Below are 19,987 nucleotides of genomic sequence, written 5' to 3'. Positions count from 1 at the left end.
AAGGAATAATCTAGGGAATCTGTGGGAGCCTCACTGATTAATTCTTTTTAAAGTTGTTTGAACAAAATACAAAGAATGCTCCCATAAACTAGATGCACTGCATAATGCAATCTATGACAGAAATTATATTGAACTATATAATCTGAGTTTAATTGTCTCTTCTAGAGGCATTTAACGACTTTAATCTGTGAGGTTTTTATGCATTTTATTGTATGTTTCAAATAGGCATTTCTTTCACAGCCATCACCACAGAACATGAACAGTCTGTTAAAATACATTCACTTTCCTTCTACAAGCTAAAATTTCCTTTACAGCTTTGTTTATGCCATTTTGTTCCAATGAAGAAGTTAAGTGGTTAATTTTTCCATTTCTGTGCTGTTATTGCTCACCTTCATCCCAGTTTAAACCAGAATGTTTTGCAGGACATTAAACTTATAGTGTCTTACAGCTTTTGCAGATACGCAGTTCCATTCACCTGCCATCATTAGCACGAAACATCCCCTTCCCCATCCTGATGGCTTTTTCCTGTAGGGCAAAGCAAGACAAGGGGAATGAAGAAACATGCTTCCGAAGATAACCAGACCCTACTCCATTCAAGAATCTAAAGGGAAGAACTTCGAATCAGACAAAACACTGTCTATAATTCAGTGCAGAGCACAGATTTTACCTTAGCTGACTGAATTAGAAACTAGCTTTGCTTCCAAAATAGTCAACTGCAAACTGGGTTTGGTATAGAATTGTTGCACTAGGTAATAGTTTCTTTACAAGTGTTGACAGCAAGTGGAAGAAAGTTCCTTTTCATTTGTAAATTACTATCATATTAGGATATGCTTTATCTCTTATTCTGTTACATGAAGAATACTATTCCTCAAAAAAAGTCAAGGTAAATAATAGTCTTATCTACCTTGTCAACAGTATAATATATTGTTCTTCTCGCTTTGCTTCCTTAACAAGGTGCAAGATTGCAGTTTGTCTGATAAAATGGGCAGTAAAAACAAAAGTGCCGTTAGAGATTAGCCATGAAACTGAAACTACAGAAGGAACTACAGCTTATAAAGAAAGCTTTCAGGTATGCATATCAATTTAAATTACACAGTTCTTTAAGAGGTAGGTTATAAAATTAATGATAAGAATGCTGTAACTGAAAGATACAAAAGTTTGTCTTCCAACAGGAATGCCAAAATACAGCTCTTCATTAGAAAAATAGATTCTTTACCCTATTTGAGGAATGAACCTAGAATCACATCTAATAGTAAAAAATTTAGGCCAATGCACCTCTTTTTTTTTTTTTTTTTTATCATGTCTGCAAAGACATAAAGCATTGGTAAGTGAAGATGTAGTTGTGTGTTATAGTCTACTTTTATTAAAGCTGAATATATTCAAGTGCAATCCAAGGGGCATTTAATATACAAGGCATTTTGGAAAGGAGAATTGAAAAAAAAATCACTTGGAGGAATTTTCCTTTTGAGGGAGGAGCTGTTAAATGGTATGCAACACTCCTTTATCCTATAATTTAATTAAGATTTATGCCATCAGCTGGCATGGAAGTGTAGTTCTGTCTGTACTCTGCCACTAACATGAAAAGTTATACATGCACTTAGTCTTTGCAAGCCTGGAACCTAGCCACTCTTTCTGGGAATATTTATGCACATGAGGCATAAAGCCATGACATAAGGCAGACCTTACATCATCTAAAGTTATTGCAGGATAATTTTAGGCTCTTACTAATTGTATGATCTAAACCTGAATTGTTTATTCTTTTGTTGGTATTTGAATAACAATCATAAAATATGTTCCCTTAATGGACATTAATCTTATTTCTGTTTCCCACAAGGATGTTAGATTGCCTTTAAAAGACCTTGGTAGACAAATGGAATTGAAAGAATCTTGTGGTCATTAGATGAATCCAATTTGTAGATATTTCAAATATTTGCTGAAATTACAATAAATGTTTTAGGTAATAGTTGATTTTTATGTTGGTTGTTAAATTTGTTTGTAGCTTAATATTAAATATATTTCCAAACATAATTCCAAAAAGTATTTTTAGGCATTATTAAAATACCAGATTTCAGTAAAAATATAAGGTTCCAGTAGCAACACCAGCCATTCCAAGTTGCATTTATTGAGTGCATATACATGGTCTCAGCTTTGAGCAAGTTCAAAAAGGCAGAATAGGTTATGACTCTGGGAAGGATTAATTCTTGTCCTTTTTGAAATATCATAGTTGTGTGAAGCTCACTTTGATGTTCTTCAGTTCAATTAACAGCACCTCCACAAACCTTCATTACTGTTTACCTCAGCTCCCAGGAAGTGGTCAGGGAGTCCAGTTCAAGGTTTCTTCAGCCGGATATCCCCTGCATGAGCAGTGCAACCAGGTAGGGCAGCCCCAACCTGCAAAAAGCTGCAGGAAGAAGGATTCTCCCTTGTCTTGAGGAAGAAGTGGAAAGTAGAAAGGATAAATGAGGACCCCAAAGTGTGATCAAGAAGTCTGAAAAACAGCAGTCAGGATAATCTTCTACTGAACTGTTGTGTTGGCAGCTGGCTAGGTGTCAGGCCGTTTTACTTTGGTTTTAACCCAGCTAAACAGGCTTAGTCGTTAACATTCACGTTGAAATTTGGCTGGCCAGCAGCCATCTTCACAGCTGAAGATCAGCAAGGTTGTTTGCAGCAAAGTTTTGTTTTATGGCCAAGTGAAGCCATGTTGGAAGTGAGAGATTTAAGGAAAATGTTGGTTCTCTTGTTCCTACTAGAAACAGACAGATTATACTGGCTTGGACCTGGGAGAGGGCGTAGCAATCTGAGGCATGGGGTAGATCTAAGGTTTTACCATTGACCCTTCTCTCACATATGATTGCTCTTTTCCAATGGCTTGTCTTTATTCTTCTCCTATGCATTTAGTTTCTGCTGCTACAAGAGCTGTCCCAGAGTGGTGTCAGTCTGTCTCAGGGTCAAATTTGGATACATTTTCTGCTCAGGACTGAAAGCAGTAAAATCATTTGTGGAGGAGTGTTTATTTAATAAAATGTCAAATATGGATCTTATTTCATTTTAAATGAATCTCAATACTCCATCTGTGTGGTAATAATTTACTAATAATTTAATTTCTACACACAAAATAGGGATTACCCAGTCTTTATGTTCCATCTATTATTTCCTCTGTTGTTATCATTTTATAATCTGTTTTTGTAACTGTTGGTAATTGCACAAAATGCAAGTTCACAAATTAAGCTGCTTTGCAGTTAAGGTTGGGGCAGCTGTCTGATTTCCTGTATCCCAGATGGGACATATCTGCTCATGTCACTGCTCTTGTGTCATCTCACCCAGGCATGCCTTCACTGATATGTAAGGTTGTTGTCATTTCACAGCTGACATTAAGCTGCAGTTCCTGCTTCTGGCCACTTAACATTTTTATCTCATTCATAGTTATAATTATTATGACAAGTGCAAGTTGTTCCATAGTGACAGCATTGTTGCTGTTTTAGTGACAGTTTATTTTAACTATAATATGGCTGTAGCTAGATCATGTCCATAGCACTGAAAATTAAAGCTGTTGGTTTACAAACATGATAATTCTGAGGGCGTTCACTTCAGCTAGATAATTTTAAGCATTTATAATGAAATAAAATAGGAGGAAGGTGAAAGTGAGAATTAAAGTTACTAATTCAGACAACAACTTTTTTTGATGAAAGTATTTCTATGGGTGAAGAAAAGAATATGGTTACCAAAGAATTAGATGCAGGTATTTCAAAGATTGAAAGATATATACAACTCTTAGAGCCAAAGCAAAAGTTTTTCTCTTAAGGCACATGTGTATATATAGCCATAGAACTCTGTGAATAAAAACTTATTAAAACATACAGGATTTTTACTAGGAATCAGTCAGTGAAGCATTTCACTGAAGCATTTTTAGGTCCAGATCCCTCCTAATTTTACTCCAATAATTGCTTTCTTATTAAGCAGAAATAAGCAGGGTTATGAAAGGAGCGTCACAGCTTTCAGCAAAATGTATTCTTAAGATTTTGTGTCATCTCCATGTTCTACCAAAATGGGCATGCCAGAACCTCAAAACAGAAGTCCACCTTTCCCCTCAACTCTTTCAAGTAGAGTGGCTAAGACTCCTTTCTTTAAAATTGGCATTTCCTGGAATGTTTATATATATTAAGAGAAAGAGGGCGTGAAAAGTTGAGGTAGACTGTACATTTTTGATAGCAGGCCAGTAGCATCCCCCAAAGTGGAAAAATGCCTGCAGAACCAAAGGAAATATACAAAAAATGACAACCTCTTTAAAGGGGATACTCCACAACAATTTCACCACTCCACTTTAATTAAGAAAACGTTTCATTAGAAAAAACCAGACATTTTTGTCAAGTTTTGTCCAAGTTGTTCTCAGCTAAACCATGATCCTTGATCATAAAACTTTCCTAAAAAAAGAAAAAAAATCCCAGCATGAACTGTATAAAAAGAAGCAGAGATTTAATCCAATTCCTCTCTTACTGTAAATTTTATGCCTCCATTGAAATTAATGACATACTTCAGAGTTAATCTGCTAGTACATAGTAAAAAGTAGTAAGTCAGCAAGACATTCAAGACTTCTGAAAGAATTTAAGAACAAAAAGGTTCAGCTGCTACTAGCAAAAGCATCTGTCAATAAAACTAGTTACAACTCTATTGCTGAAAGGAATATCCCAATGGATTTCTTTTCTTCACCTCACAAAAATAGCAAGGAATAAATCAAGACACTTCTTTTGCAGAAGCTAGATTAATTTCAAGGCTTTATCATTACCACACCTACAAACAATCCAATTTTGAGTCTGAAAAATAATTTAACCTTAAGAGAGCATGTGTTTATACACCAGTTATTATGTTGCAACTTAATGTTACCAGAACAAATAACTGCTGATTAAAGTTCAGCAAAGAGAAACATAAGGAAGGAAAGCAAGAATGGAAATCTAATCCTAGGATACTAAAAACTTCAGTATGCTGATTCTCAAAGTATATCTTTAAAAGCTGCCCCTTTTTAACTTCACCATGTGTGAAGATGGTCTGAAAGATTTAGAGGTATTTATTTGCTTTAAAAAAAATTAAAATTCAGACTTTGACTATCCCTGAGGAATGCTGACAGTTGAACAACCAGGTGGATTAAGATATTGCAAGAGTACTAAAGCAATGAAATATGATTAAACTGAAATAGGAAATTAGTTTTATTTAGTTGTTAATGACTTTCTATTACAAATGATTCATGAGGTTCAGAGGTGAACAGAAAGTGAAAAGGTGGCACAGGAAAGCTTTGGTAATTCAGATGCTGCTTACATTGAAATTACAAGCACCTCCGTGAAACTAGATTACCTGAAGCTGAGTATCCTTGGAAACTGAGTCATATGACTGACTTTGTGCAGCTGTAATTCTTTCCCGTGGCTGAGGCAAACCTGCGTGGCACTGCCTGGTGTGGGTTCTCTGCTGTGTGAGAAGTTTTGACGCCATTCAGTCAAGCCTCCTCACAGTTGGGGGCACCTCACTTGTCTTTTTCTTCTTTCTTGCTGGCTATTTATGTGAAACCTGTAGGATATTAACTTTTTCCAAGGCCTCTAATCTTGTTGCGTTTGGTTGAAGTTGGCTAATAGGCTGAAAATTATCAGGCAGACTCACAGAGGCAGCTAGTCTGATGACAAAAGCTAGGCTAAAAATATTTATAAAACTATATGGTCTACTATGAAGGCACAAGCCCAATCCAGGTCATTTACCATGTTAAACAATGAACAATTTTTTCTATAACCTGAACTAATGTTCTCTTAGTAATATCTGTAGATAATATATTTTAAAGTCAGATATTTGACAATAAATGCTACTCATGGACTAGGCAGAAACCATCAGGTTTCATTGTTATTCTTTCCATCTGAATGTTAAAAATTTTTCTTATGTTCTTGAGTTGATGAATATTAGAGTAGTTTGAACATCTGTCTTTGCTGAACGTGTGTGCTGTATCTCAGATGTTCATCTTCAACAGTTCAACAAGATGAGGTGAAGCTTTCATCCTGCTAAGACCTCTGGTTTGGTCATTTTGTGTTTCTTTGTAAAAAAGCACATATTTACATGTTTCTTGCCTTCCTACTTGCTCACACTGAAAAGATCAAGAGGACAGTTATCCTGGTTGCCCTGCTGATCATTGGTTTCTTCTACATGGAACCAATCAAAACTGCTGAGGCTTTGCATGGAGATAGAGGCTTGGCAGCTTGGAGGACTGCCCTTTCTTGTTTCTTTACATTATTTCCTATCATGTAAATATAGTTTTCCTCATCAATTCAGCTGAGCCCTACGCACTTAATTCCTACTATCAATCTACAGAGATTTGGGGAATTTCCTTAGTGTTGATGTACAGGGAGCACAACAGCAAACAAGGTTTACACATGGTAAGGGAAAAATGAATTACATCTTGCCCGTCATATCTTAAAAACACTGTTTCCAAAAAAAGACAGAGCTGTCAATGTAGGCAGTACAGTATGTGGCTACAATCAACAAAATGTATGAGATTCATATATATGCAAATCACACAACCTCAGCTGAAATAGTGTGTAACTGATCATTGCAGTCTGCAAGACTGCAAAAGTCGGAGGCATTTGGAGACAGTGAAAGAGCATGAATAAAAGGCATCTGATTGAATAGGAAATTTTTGCCTAAGAAATGAATTAAATAGGAAGAGATTCAAACAGGCAAGTCTGGGGCTTAGCAGAAAAAAGGCAGCCCTTTCCTAAGCACCACGGAGGAATGGAAAGTCAAGAGGGGGCAAGTTTTCTGTTGGCATCTGCTGGGTAGAAAAGGAGCTGAACAAGAATGGACAGGCTTGAAACACATTCTGTTGCTGGTTTATGCTGTTGTATTTTACACTCACTACTAGGAAATAAACCACTATGAAAAATCATGTCATAAAGTTGAAGTAATGATGTAATTATAGTAATGTGTGAAAAGCTTGGGCAAACTAAAGAGGCATAAATGTGCTTGGAGTTAGCAGTCACCCAAATCTAAACCCACCATTTTCAGCCCAGGGATGCCGAGGTCCTAGAGAGGGAATGGAAAGCTCTGTAAAACTTTTTCCTTGGGCAACAAGGATTATTTGTGTCTTTATATGTTGTGATGCTCCTAATGAAAGCACAAAATCACTAACAAGTGGCTAACAAAAAGAAACAGCCAGCAGGATTGTTAGTAGAAAAGGACAGCAAGTGAAGCTTGCTCAAGCAAATTACACAGTGACACTTTGCGGTGCAGTAGCCTAAATTGAGTTAGGTAGTCAATTCACTGGACTTGATACCAATTACCTGCCAATAAAGTATTACCTAAGGAGATAAGTAGCTGTCATCTGCCCTAAAAAGTCAGAGGACAACTTTAAAGTATTAGTACTGTACTTTGGAGAAAGTGTGGTTGCTATCCCATTTCCCTTCCTTTACTTCTCTCCTTTCAGACAAAGTCCTGCTCTGTTAAACAATTTGATTTGCTATTTGTACATGGGAGGTATGGTACTGTTTAGGTCACTTTTTAATAAATATTAACCTAAAAATTCTGGATCAAGATCTAGCAAAACAGCTGCAAGCATAAAAATAGAAGAGAGAATATGGTTTGTGAGCTTTGAATTCTCTTAGTCTTGTAGTACAATAGGAGGCAGACTGTATACAACAGTAGGCAAATAGTATATTTGAAACTTAGAGTTGTCTTTTAACCAAATAACAAGATAGACTGCGAAATTCACCGCTCCAGGATGCCATTGAAGTCAAAATACATAGCAAGATTCAAGGAGGGAATACAACATTCTTTTGTACTGAATTTACTGATTTCTGGATATTCTTGCTATGTATTTAAGAGGTTATTGAGAGGAAAAAAACAGCTTGAAACAAAAAGCTTAAACAAGTTAGAAATCAGGATGAATTCTCCATCATCCCAATTCTGTCTAAAATATTTTGGGGTTTGTTTTGTTTTTGCATCTTCTGAGAAGCACTGGGAATTGACAACAGTTAGATACATGCAATTGGGCTAAATGAATGTCATGCAGCATGGCAAGTTATATGCTCCAATGAGCTCATTTTTTTTAGAAATATAACTAGGTTTAGCCCACAGAGAGAGCATGTCTGTGATCAAACTACATATGCCCTGAGGAAAAACAGGAAAGAATCTCTAAGGTTTAATTCTGTAAAGCAAAGTTTCAAAGAAACTACTGAAGAGCACGTAATTCCTCCAAACTCCCTCTCTTTCTGAAAGATCAGGTTTTTTAGTTCACTTTAGGAGAATGTAAGAAATACAAGTTACACAACTGCTGAGAAAATCCTTTGTTTCTGTAGAAAGGCAGCTCTTCTAGATAGCTTTGACTTTTGGGAAATATATCTATGCAGAGAGAAGTTTCAAGAGTTCAAGAGTTTTTTTACAGCTGTTAGGGCTCAGAAAACCTTGTTCCGAAATGAAACAGACCTTGAGAGTGTTGGTTTAGGTTTGTGGTTATAGCTCTGCTTAGTTACTAACATTTCTAACTTACTAACCAATTGCTAAGTGTTAAGATCCACAAAAGTGCTACCATTCTTTGTGGACATGTCTGTCATGGTTCCATGCAAGATTCTTTCAAGTTCACTGTACTTACAAAGACTGTTTTTAGTATTCATCCTCCCACAGATACAAAATATGACAGCCAAAGTCCTACTATATAGCAGCATTCAGAAGAACAGAACTCAGTTTTTAATTTAGCTTGCTTATTGTTCAATAGTAGTCTAGCCACACTATTACTACAAATGGTATCAGGGCAGACTAACAAATTTTTGCTATAGTGTCTTTTTCATTAGTAGGATTATACCTGAAATACCAGATTCTGCTAGACATAGTATAGACACTGTAAAATACAGCAAAGAAGGCTGTATTATGAAGGTGTTTTTACAAGCAAAATAAAAACATGCCCAAAGCCTGCATAGTACTGTTAATCTAGATATTGTCACCAAAAATAGCAGGTGTTGCATTGTCACCTGCACTGAGATGCAGATCCACTCAGTATTCACTTCTTCACTTGGCCACATTGACATAAGCTAACTCATTTCACTTTTTCTGTTCAGAGTGGGTTTTAAATGGTGGAACACCTCTACTTTAGTCTCTGCTTGAGCTCATGCCCCTAACTTACTACTGCAGTTGCACAGCTGAGAAATGCTGCTGAAATTTCTTCATCAAGACAAGAGCCTTCAGAGTAACTTTTTACAAAAAGGTTCTGGCCTTCTTCAAGATGTTAGTATAACCAGATGTCATTTGTTTCTCATCATGTTTTCAAAAACTCTGGCAGAGATTTTTAATTGCTGACATTTTTCTTCATCAGTTTGAGATACTGGACCTCCTGATTTATATCTAAATATATTCAGAAATCAGTTACAAAAATATTTGTGTAGTACCTAACATAAGCTATTACTCGAAGGCTCATTACATTCTATTGCAATACAGGTAAAATAGACAGTGAGGTTAAAGCCTCACAAGACCTAGGAGTCTCACGAGCAGTCCTGATCATTTTAGTCATGTACTCAAAGAACTGCTCATATGCATTTTGGTTTGGCAATATAGATTCTTCCAGATTCAGTGAAATCCAAACCACTGAACCGGCATTTTTCTTCTTCCTGCACAGTGGGCAAAGAAACTAACAAATCTGTGGGACAAGAAGGACAAACGATTCAGCAAATCAAGCAAAGATGGAGGACAGCATATTTTTTACCCTAAATTAAGATGGGACTATTATACTTCTTTGCACAAGAGGTCAAAGCTCTAGCAAAAGATTGAGAAGAGAATGCAGGATTTCCTCCAGAAATTTTTCTTGCAAAGCAGAGCAAGATGCACTTGAAACACTATTCAGCAGAGAAGGATGGTGGGTAATTTTGGTCTCATCTGTGCTCTGAGGGAGTATATCTCAGTTGCTTTTTGATGGATGCTCCACACTCTTCCTCTAGAACAGATTCACTCTGCCAGAAAAAAACCCAGCTGTGCAACCTCAGGCCACCCTGTAGAGCATGGGAGTCTGAGAGAGAGCAAGCACACCCCAGAGGGCAGTTCACAATGAGAATGGGTCACTGCTTTGGGTGTACTGAGTCAGGCACTCCGTGGGCTGCCTCTCAGCGTTTCTGCAGCTGTCAGACAGACTGCTTGAGAAGCCCACATCTGCATGAGAGACAGGCAGAGCTTGACACAGGTTGTGCTTCAGTGCTTACAGATGGTGCAGTTACAGCTGCTAACTTCTGTTTTACTTCTATCAAAATAAAATCCACTAAAATGAAAGTGTGGCATTCTAACTTCTTTTGCTTGAATGTAAGTATTTTTGCTTCAGTAACCTTTGATTATTTTTGTAGTAATACAGACATAAAAATCTGAGCATTTTTGCTTCACTTGTTATGTGATGACATCTTGGTTTTCCATGCAGGGGGATTAGTCTTTTCAAAAAAATTGTTCATGTGTTTATTTGCAGTGCCAGAATCTTCAGTCTTTTCAAACACACCCTCTAAACTACTAACCTAGCATGGAAACAAATAAATAAATAAATAAAATAAACAAAATGAAACATAATAAATATACATTCCTAATAAAAATTTCTAATAAAAATATTCCTAAAAATATATATTCCTAATAAAAAGAAACATAAATAAATAAAAGGAAACAAATTTAATCTAATTAATTGGGTGTTTCAGCCAACAAATGGCAAAGACTCTTTAGATAAGCTGGTCTGAGATGACTATACCAGTGCTGGCTCAGGAACTGCCCCCTTTCCACGAAAAAACAGTAATTTCTGAAAAAGCATTTACTTCTCCATTATATAACTGAATAGTTCAAGTCTCTTTCATCTTAGTAAGACAGCAGTCTATGCATAAAAGCTATCAAGCGAAACAAACACCAATGCTGAAATCTCAACTGCAGTCAAGTCAGTGAGATCACCAGGACTTTACAAAAAAACTTTAAAAGACATTTGTTTTTAAGGGGGCTACTGAAAGAAGTATGAGACTTCATTGCATATGGCATAAACACTGGAGCTATACATTAATTTATCTGTGCTTGTACAAGGCCTCTGCATAGTGATGGTTAACCAAGTTCTGTGCTGGTGTAACGTGGCAGGAATCAGTCACTAACATCACAGCTGTGCCAGTTTAAAACAACAAATTTGGCCTGTTTTAGGATTTGAATGTTACATGATTCTGTTACCGGTACTCTCTACAAAAAACAGAAGCATATAAAAAAAGTAATAGGCTAGAGTGCTGCCTCAGCAGTTTGTAACCACAATGGTACTGCTGTGGCTCACTAACTTCAATGTTGTGCCAGTAGTTTGGCAAAGAGTCCTATGAGCAATGCAAGGGAAACCTACTATATGATATGTATACACCAACACAGTGTTCTGCCTTGAAATAAGAGCTGACCAGCAAAGCCAGTGCAATACATTGGGAGCATTGTTTTACTGCCTCTTTACTGCTGAGATTGCTGAGCAGTCACAAAAATGTCTGCTGCTGCTGCTGCTGCTGCGGTGTTTCAGCAGGACGTGACCTGCTGCAGGAGATGATCACACAGTGTGTCTGCTTGGTGAACAGCAGCAGCTCATGTAAATATGAAAGAACTAGAAATATCAGATGAGTTCTCTCCAAGAAACTGAGTTTCCAGCAGTTAAATTATTGCCAGCTAAACCAGTGCAATTTAAAATGAAACAGAACTTCAACACCAGTCACAGGGCACTGTCAGATGCACTAAATCCACAAAAAAACTAGTCCTTGGGAGCAGAGCAGGCTCTTTGGCTCCTCTCCTTGGCCCCCAGCAGCCTGCACCGCCCACTGGTCCTTAAGGCCTTCGGTTACTTTGTTCATTTCCTGTGCTGAAAGGCTCTTGACTGCACAGGGCAATGTGGGATTATGAAGGAGCATAGGCTACATCTCACTCAGTTGTTTTAAGTGCTGCCAAGAAAAAAAGGGACTTGGGTAAAGCCCAAATGAGCCAAGCACAGAACTGCCAAACCCAGGCTTTCAAAAATCAATTCCCAGAAAGTCATGAGACTGGCATTAAAAGAAAAACATGAGATTTTAGTAGTAGTTTGGGATTCTTTTTACTTCCTTCAGATTTCTCTGCAAACATGGGGAACAGAGCTTCTCACTTGTTTTTACATTTTAGATTCTTAGCTGATCGTCTGATTTTTAAATCGGGGAAAGAAGGCTTTGATTAAAATACTTTAAAAGTTACAAAAGTTAGCAGCATTGAAAACACCACTGTTCACATTCCAGATACGATATACATGGTCCTAGGGTGTCAGAGAGAAGGATCATTGTTTCTCATTTCAGTTACATTGTTAGAGGAAAAGCATAACTGACAAGCTTATTAAAAGCTGTACTCCCATGCAGTCCCAAACGTGCAGGTACTTACTGATAAGCCGATGGCTGTTTTTGTAATTTCTTTTATACTACTAACATATAATAGATAAGATCATTCACATGCATAAATATTGGCAGCATTAAACCTTTGCCCTTTTCCACAAGCACATCCTAACCCATAGTTATGGATGTATTTAATTTAGAAAGGCTTATGTAGATCTTAGGAAGCAGAACCCTTGTGTTGCTTTCTACATGGATTAGCATTTTTATTTTCAGTCATACCAGTTATGACTTCCAATGACTGTGAACAACAGCAACAAAACTTGTTTATAGTTTTTGACCAGAAAACATTTTTCACAAATACACGTTTTATTACTTCAGTTTGTCAAGAGTCCTCCCCATTCCCATTTTTATTCTCTGTAGTCATTAGATATCTCTCCATTTCCTACTTTTGGATTTAAAAATTAGATGAAAACTTTTGCATCCCTTCATTACTAGTAAGTGTGGTGTGTTCAGTGCTGTGAGCAAAATAAAGCCCTAACTTGCTGTGCCTCCTGGTGGATGCACAAACCTCCTAAAAAGCCTTGACACACTACTTTTGTACATTGGACTTTCTCTAAGCATTTTATACTAATATCTTTCTCATCTGTTACTGAGCTGCTTCTTATTACAAACTAATAGGTTATCATTAAAAATAAATGCATTCCTTCCTAGACGGCTATGTGAGGATGTATTTTTCAAAGGTCAGTGAAGAACAGCATACAGAACCTCATGCACCACTCCCTCTGCTTGCTATTGACACGGTGGCAAGACTTGCAGCATCTACCGCAATCAACCTCCTTGCTTAATGTAGAGATTTTTCTTACTCTTTGCTGCATATATTTTTATGAGAGGACTGTAAAGACACCTGGGAAGAGAATAAAAATGTATTATTGATAATTCATAAGGGCACCAATAGGTAACAGGAATGAGCACGGGGCTCTAATTCATTCTCAACATGAATCTTGTGCAGTCTGAAAATGACTTTCCTGTTTAATTAGAGCCTCTAATTAATGTCTTGATCAAGAGTTGTGACACTGGTAGTAATGAAACAGATGGTCCCAGCCAAAATTAATTAGGGAAGGTGTGTTAGATTTTGGTCCTCAAAGTTCTCAAGTCCTGTCCTCCAGCAAGAGCTCCACTGCTGTCACTTCAGGGTGTCATTGTATGCATGAAAATTAGGAAGGTGTTAGACCAAATAAATGTCCATTTTGTGTTAGACCAAAAGTTCCTCAAGTCCAGTATTTTGTCTCCAACAACCGTGAAAGTGGACACCTGAGAAAGAATGTAGGAATGGAGCAAGCATATGCTTTCTCAAAATACCTTGCCACCTTCCAACGACTTGCAGATCAAGGATTTCAGATATGAGTTAGACATGGTGTTTGTGTATTTAATAGCTTGCAATGGATTTCTCTTTCACTAACTTGTCCAGTTGTATCTTGAACTTACTTAAAGATCCTCTACTAAAGGAGACATATTTTTGTGATAGAAATATGGCTGTAATTTTATGATGGCAAATTGTGCTTTGTTTTAAAAATTCCACGTTAAACCGTCTACCACAGTTTTCCAACTTATCACAGGAAGGAGCTGTTGCTATGAAATGTTATGAATAACAAGAAATGGAAAAACTTTAGGAATTCAAAAGAGTAAGAAAAGTTTTCCAGCAACAAACTTACATATTTTTCCTATTTTAAAATTATCAAGATTTTAAGACAACTAACTTTAAAATCCCCTGCTCAGAGATCAAAATTCTCACAAAGATTTTGCAGTCTTGTATATATGACAGAATCAGAGCTTTGAAGCAATGAATTATTAACAGTTTAGCAGAATCCCACAGCAATAATTGACCTTCCTGTCAGAAGACAGACCCACCTCCTCAGGTTTCTTCTCTGAGTGGATAATACTGCTCTCTGGCTTATTCTCAGAGCTCCACCTCTTTGCATGACAAAAGTCTAAATATTTCTGTGTTTACCACCATCTTTCAGGTGCTATAGGGAAATCAGCAAAGACAAAGCAATTACAGACAAAACACTCTCCTGCCCTGCTGCACTGCAGTTATCAGATCTTCACTGACAAACAGCCTGAAGTTCCCAAATCACTTTAACAGCAAAATTGCTTAGCCTGTATACAGATTTTGATGGTACTCAAATTACCTACCTTTTACAGAAAGGCTTACAAACTACTTTAATTCTCAAAATAAAAACAACCTTCTCATGCACATTTTTCTATCCATTAACACCTCACTGGTAAATGAGGACTCTGTTATATTTCTGCCTTGTTTCAAGCACAGCTTACTTCAGACCTCACTGCTCCAAAGTCCTATGCTCCTGGGCCAAAGGTGGAAAATAAAGCACCCGGCCTGTGTCCACTAAGTTACAAGCTGAATCCCTGCCAATTGTTGACTGATTGGAGATTTCTATGGTCAACGACTACATTTTTTTTGACCGCAGATGGTAAGTTTGATTGCTTAAAATTAGATCAATTTCTCAGGTACTGAACGGCCAGGGCCAGGTGTAAAGAAAGAACTTGGTCATTTATGTGGTCTCAAAATTAGAATAAGCAGGTTGAGGGAAAGCCATAGTTTTGAGAAACAAGCATTCAGAAAATATACTGTATCAGTAGCTCACATGACCACTCCTGTCCCCAAACACATGAGATTGCGAAGATGAAATAATGTGGCCCTCTGCTCTCCTGTCTTTCTTGTGACGGCTTAGTTGCACTGAACAAAGCTCTTGTAATCAAAGAGCAACTATAGCCAGAGGACTGAACTGAAACAGTCATGCCACAAATCAGAGGAGTAATCCTAAAGTATCACAGAGCACTCTAGACCAGAGGCCTTGGATGAGATGGCTCTGCTCCCACACAGGCTAAGAGGAGACAATCACAAAAGGAAAGCCCCTCATGGAGTATGGATGTTTTCCTTTCTCTGGATCCCCCTGAGTATTTCAACTGAGTAATTTCACTCAGTCTTGCTTCCAAGAAAGTCCATGTTCATACAGAACTTTGATAATGTCCAAGAAGCAGCTCATCATACATAGAAGTCTGATTACTTTGTGGTTTTGTTATTTTTAAAATTTCTTTTTAAAAGTTAGATTCAGATTTTGGAAATACACATTCATGACATGTCTCTTGTAGATACGAACCCAGGAGTCACAGAGGTCATTTTTAATAACTTGTAGAGATTATCTGACTGATAATTTATATACACTCATAAAGCTTTTATCACCGTGAACCCTGGAATTTTATGATAGGTAGAAGAATAATATATGATAGTGTGACTTGACAGCATAAAACAATCTAAACGGGGTCTGCTGCTCTCCCTGAATACATTTTATTGTTTGTGTAATGGGCCAGTGAGCTGGCTGATGGAACTAACATGGCTGGAAACTGCTTGCTTTCTTCTTCTTTTTTTTTTTTTTTTTTTTTTTTTTTTTTTTTTGCTAGGTTAGTTTTTGCATAGATCACCTCCATCAATCCACTCCACAGCTAGCTACATAGCTGCATGAATACTAGCCTAGCAAAAGCGAGAGAGTGCCTGGGGAACTGTGCTGAAGGAGGACCATATCAGCTTCACCCTAGATTCCTATAAACCGTCATAGGATTACACCCCATGGTCTCACTGACACAGCTGGGGATAGAAGATTGTGCAAATACATGTGTTTCTCACTGAAATTGTTTGCCATCTAGTGGCTTGTTGGCCTGTTACATGTACAAACTAAGAAAAATAGTCAAAAATTGGAGAACATAATTATAAAAATATTTGCACTACATCTGCTTCCCAGTGTGCAAGAACCTATACAAACACAAAGGAAAGATGCAATCTACACCCTAAAGGGTTTATCATTAGGATGAACATGGAACGGAGACAAGCAATGTGAATTTGCAAACAAACCTATGTGAGATTCAAAGAGATGTTAGGTACAGACTGTTTAGAATTTTTCTCTCTTTTATTTCACTCACTATTGTACAACCAGGTGCCCTAACCTAACTGCTCCATCATCACTGCTTTTCTTCAACTTTTCCCACACAAAAGCATAGGTTATTTATAAATTACGAAGGAACTATGTAACAGGGGTCTGTGTTTGTGTGTCTGTGTTAGGAAGCAGCGAGGGCTGTCTGCTCCCCAAGGGAAGGTGAGCCGGGAGCCAAGTGCAAAAACAAGGCAGGTAGAGCAGTCACCTCAAGGACAAGGAGCCAGGATGTAGAGTGGCAAGTCAGGGTCAGGATCAGGTCCAGAAACACTGATCACAGTCAGACACAGTCCAGTGATGATCCAGCAAGTCCGTAGTGATGAGGCCGGTTCGTGGCCGAGCCAGGAAGCCAAGCCAGCAGGTCCGGGTCAGGGTGAGAATCAGGTGCAGACATACCTGCTCCACAGCTGCAATGTAGTGCAGGCAGGTAAAAGTCAATGTTAACAGCCTCAGCCTAAAAGCTGTTCCTCAGAAAAAGGAGGTGCAGGGCCTTGCTTTTAGGCTTTTTAAAAGGGAAGGAGCTGACCTTGGGGGCAGAGGGCTAAACTCCTTACCTCAGCCAACTAAACTTCTAGAAAGGGGCTGTGATGCGCTCATGCACCTGACAGTCTCAGGGGTGGGAACAGGGCTATGGCACAGGTTGAACATGGCAACAAAGTAAAGTTGATTAATGGAAATGGCTTAATTCATGAAAATGATATATGAATGAAAATCCCGCATACAAGGAGATGGAAGCAAAGTTCAAAGAGCTTACTGTGTCCAGCTTGGGGGAACCAAGAATTCTTACTTTTATCTATGGGTTCATTAACATAAAGCAACAGGGGACATCTGGTTTAACAACTGATCACAAAATGATTTTGGGACACTAATTTGATGCCTACACAAAAGGAAATTAAACATAATCCTAGGATGTATTAGGCTATGCATTTCCATTAGAGACACTGTACAAGACCTGAAGTAATAGTACTAGTCCGGTAGTTTTTAGACTAGTAGTAGTCTAAATAAACTAGTCTAGTAGTCTAGTCGTTTCTAATAAGGATGAATTCAAACTAGCATATGCACAAAAAAGCTCAATAGGATAATCAGGAGAATAGCAAGAGTTTCTTGTCTTATGAAAGGAGGCTAATAACAAGGGAGGCTAAAACAGAAGAGCTGACAGTGGATATAACAAATATACCATGGATGAACACAAGAAAACGACAAAAACTATTTAAACTCATGGACAGCATTAGCCAAGGACAAATCAGTAAAAATCAGTCTATACTTAAAAATTAAATTAATAAATAAATTAATTAGAAATTAGTAAATAAATAGGCTCCCTATCCTTCCGAGGAGTGAAGTTTTAGGACTGTGTTTCAGTGGGATTAGTACAGCAAAGAAAACCTTAAGAAACAGATAAATACTTCTACCTTTAGTTACTTGAATTGCATGTGACAGCAGAGGTTCAGATTAGAAGGTCCATTTCAGATACATTTCCTACATTAACCATTAATTTATGACAAGCATCTTTCTGGTTAAAGTCAGACTAGATAATCTGATGCACTCTTTTGACCTTACAATTTAGAAACCCAGATAAACCTGTAGGTAGCTAGTTATATACTGCCATACAAGTATGCATATGTGATCCTATACTGCAGCAATAATGTTCAGATAAACACATGCTACGTGGCCACATTCTCTGGTGTTGCAAAGTGAAACCTAATGAAACAGAGCTCTGTGTGAGTGAGGAGATACCAATGCACTAGCTAAGGATCCAGCCCTCAGACTCTTTATTTCAGTAACTGCTCTATGATATATTCAAGTGAGTATGTTAACTTCATTCTTTTTAACTTATGATTGAATAAACATATTAGTGCATTGATTTCAGTTACATTTAACACATGCAACTCTATAAACATTATATTACAACAAATGAAATTATTTTGCTCGTAATCAAAATAAAATAGGTGAAGATTCTGCCTGTACTACACAGTGGCAACCCTGCTGATTTCAGTTACTGAAGCCTCTGTGATAGATAAAGTTTTTAAAGAAATGCCTAGAAAAAAATGGTCAGTCTCAAGAAACTTGAAATTTAGAGATACTTTGTATCCAGGTAATTTTAATACATTTAAAACGCTGTGCTAAGTCTAGGCAGGAAGACCAATAAATCTGCCTGTATGAAAAGAATATTGGATTGTAAAGGATGATGAGAAACAAATTTCAGGTAAGGGATATATCCAGAGCAAGTGTTATAAAAGCTACTTTGACATAGCAACAATTGAAATAAAGCTTAAAACAGAAGATTCAGACTATGCAAAGTATTATGTTGTCCCTTTTTGTAGTAGGTGAAGGGATTCTTGTCCAGTAATAGAGAATCTAACTTACCTAGTTAGAGGGTAGGAGCTATGCACGTAAAGCACTGAATGCCCGCACATTTAGGTTACTTGGTTTACAGCTGAACACTCTGGAGGCTCTTGACATTCCCGCCACAACCTTCTCCCTTGCTTAAAGAAAATACACCAGTGTAAGTGTGCTATCTCCCTCCTTGACCTTACCCTGCGGCAACAAAAATGCAGTCCTGAAATCATAAGGCATGAGGAGCAATCTTGTCTACCTCATCAAGATCAGGGGTAAACAACATTTCCTCCTTGCTCCCTATTTATTTTCACTCCTGATTAAATACATTATTTAAAAGTAAATCCTGCATTTCTTCCTCATTCACGCATCACTCTCCGGTCTAAGCCTGATGGGTGTAGGGGATCTATGTAACCACGTAATCAAAACCTGTATAGCAAAGCATACATTGCAGAGCCAAATTAAGTTTACATGTACCACCCATGATGGCTCAGGAAATCTCAAAAATTCCTGGTATTATTCACTTATGCTCTTGTTAAAACCTCCCATGGCATTGCTGTTCCTTGGCTGATGCCTGGGGCTTAGAAGCTGGCTTTCTGTCAGAACTGGTAACAAGCATGGGGGCATTTCCCCTCGTCCTGCCCGGACCACCCACGGGCGCACAGCACAGAGACCTGCGCTAATGTTACCCGCCCGGAGTCAACAACCCCAGTGTCACGGGCCAGGCCACGGAGAAGAGTCCTTCGGGGCTGGGTGAGGACTTTTTGGGGCCCCGGCCTGCAAAGGGCCAGTGTGCCCAGAGGGTGCATGCAGCCGCCATGACATCCCTTCAGGGCCCAGCATGGAGGGCTGCACGGCCCTCTGGGCACCACGGACCGCCTTAGCCCAGAGAAAAGGGCTAGGGCTTCGGTTTGGGAATCACGGAGCTTTAACTGGGCTATGCTGTGATCTGGGGGAGCAACAGGGAGGTTGAGAGGGAGGCGGCAGCGGCGCACAGCAGAGCCGGCGCGCCAGCACGGCCCCTCAAGGCCGCGGCGCCTTGCGCACCTTCCGTAACGCCGCGGCCCTGCCCGCAGCACAGCGCTGCGCACTTTGCGTAACCGCCGCCCTTCCCTTCGCGCGAACCCGCAGCGGCCGAACCCGCGCGCCTCGCCGACCCGTTACCTCGTACGGCCGCCACAAGGGGGCGGGGACTGCGCTGCGTAGAGGGCGTAGGCGGCTCAGAGAATCGCCGCAGCTGGCGCCGGAGCAGGGAGCGGCGGGACTTTGCCCCCGCCCCGCCCCCCGGTGCAGCGCGCGGCG

At 38.7% G+C, this 19,987-nt stretch overlaps 1 long non-coding RNA gene across 2 annotated transcripts; it reads right to left on the bottom strand.

The window, feature by feature from the left end:
• Nucleotides 1–192: 192 nt before the first annotated feature.
• LOC112989888 (uncharacterized) lies at nt 193–19,932 on the bottom strand. 2 transcript variants are annotated; one of them, XR_003260937.2, is made up of 3 exons: nt 19,850–19,932; nt 18,716–18,834; nt 193–2,427 (listed from the first exon to the last, which is right to left on the bottom strand). It is a non-coding gene; the product is annotated as an uncharacterized LOC112989888 (long non-coding RNA). The 2 variants fall into 2 exon arrangements; XR_003260938.2 differs by lacking the exon at nt 193–2,427 and adding an exon at nt 10,829–16,758.
• Nucleotides 19,933–19,987: the final 55 nt, after the last annotated feature.

Source organism: Dromaius novaehollandiae, chromosome 1, assembly GCF_036370855.1.
Source record: "Dromaius novaehollandiae isolate bDroNov1 chromosome 1, bDroNov1.hap1, whole genome shotgun sequence".
NCBI lineage: Eukaryota > Metazoa > Chordata > Aves > Casuariiformes > Dromaiidae > Dromaius > Dromaius novaehollandiae.
The sequence above is the reverse complement of the archived record's forward strand: the minus strand, read 5'-3'. Positions and strand labels throughout refer to the sequence as shown.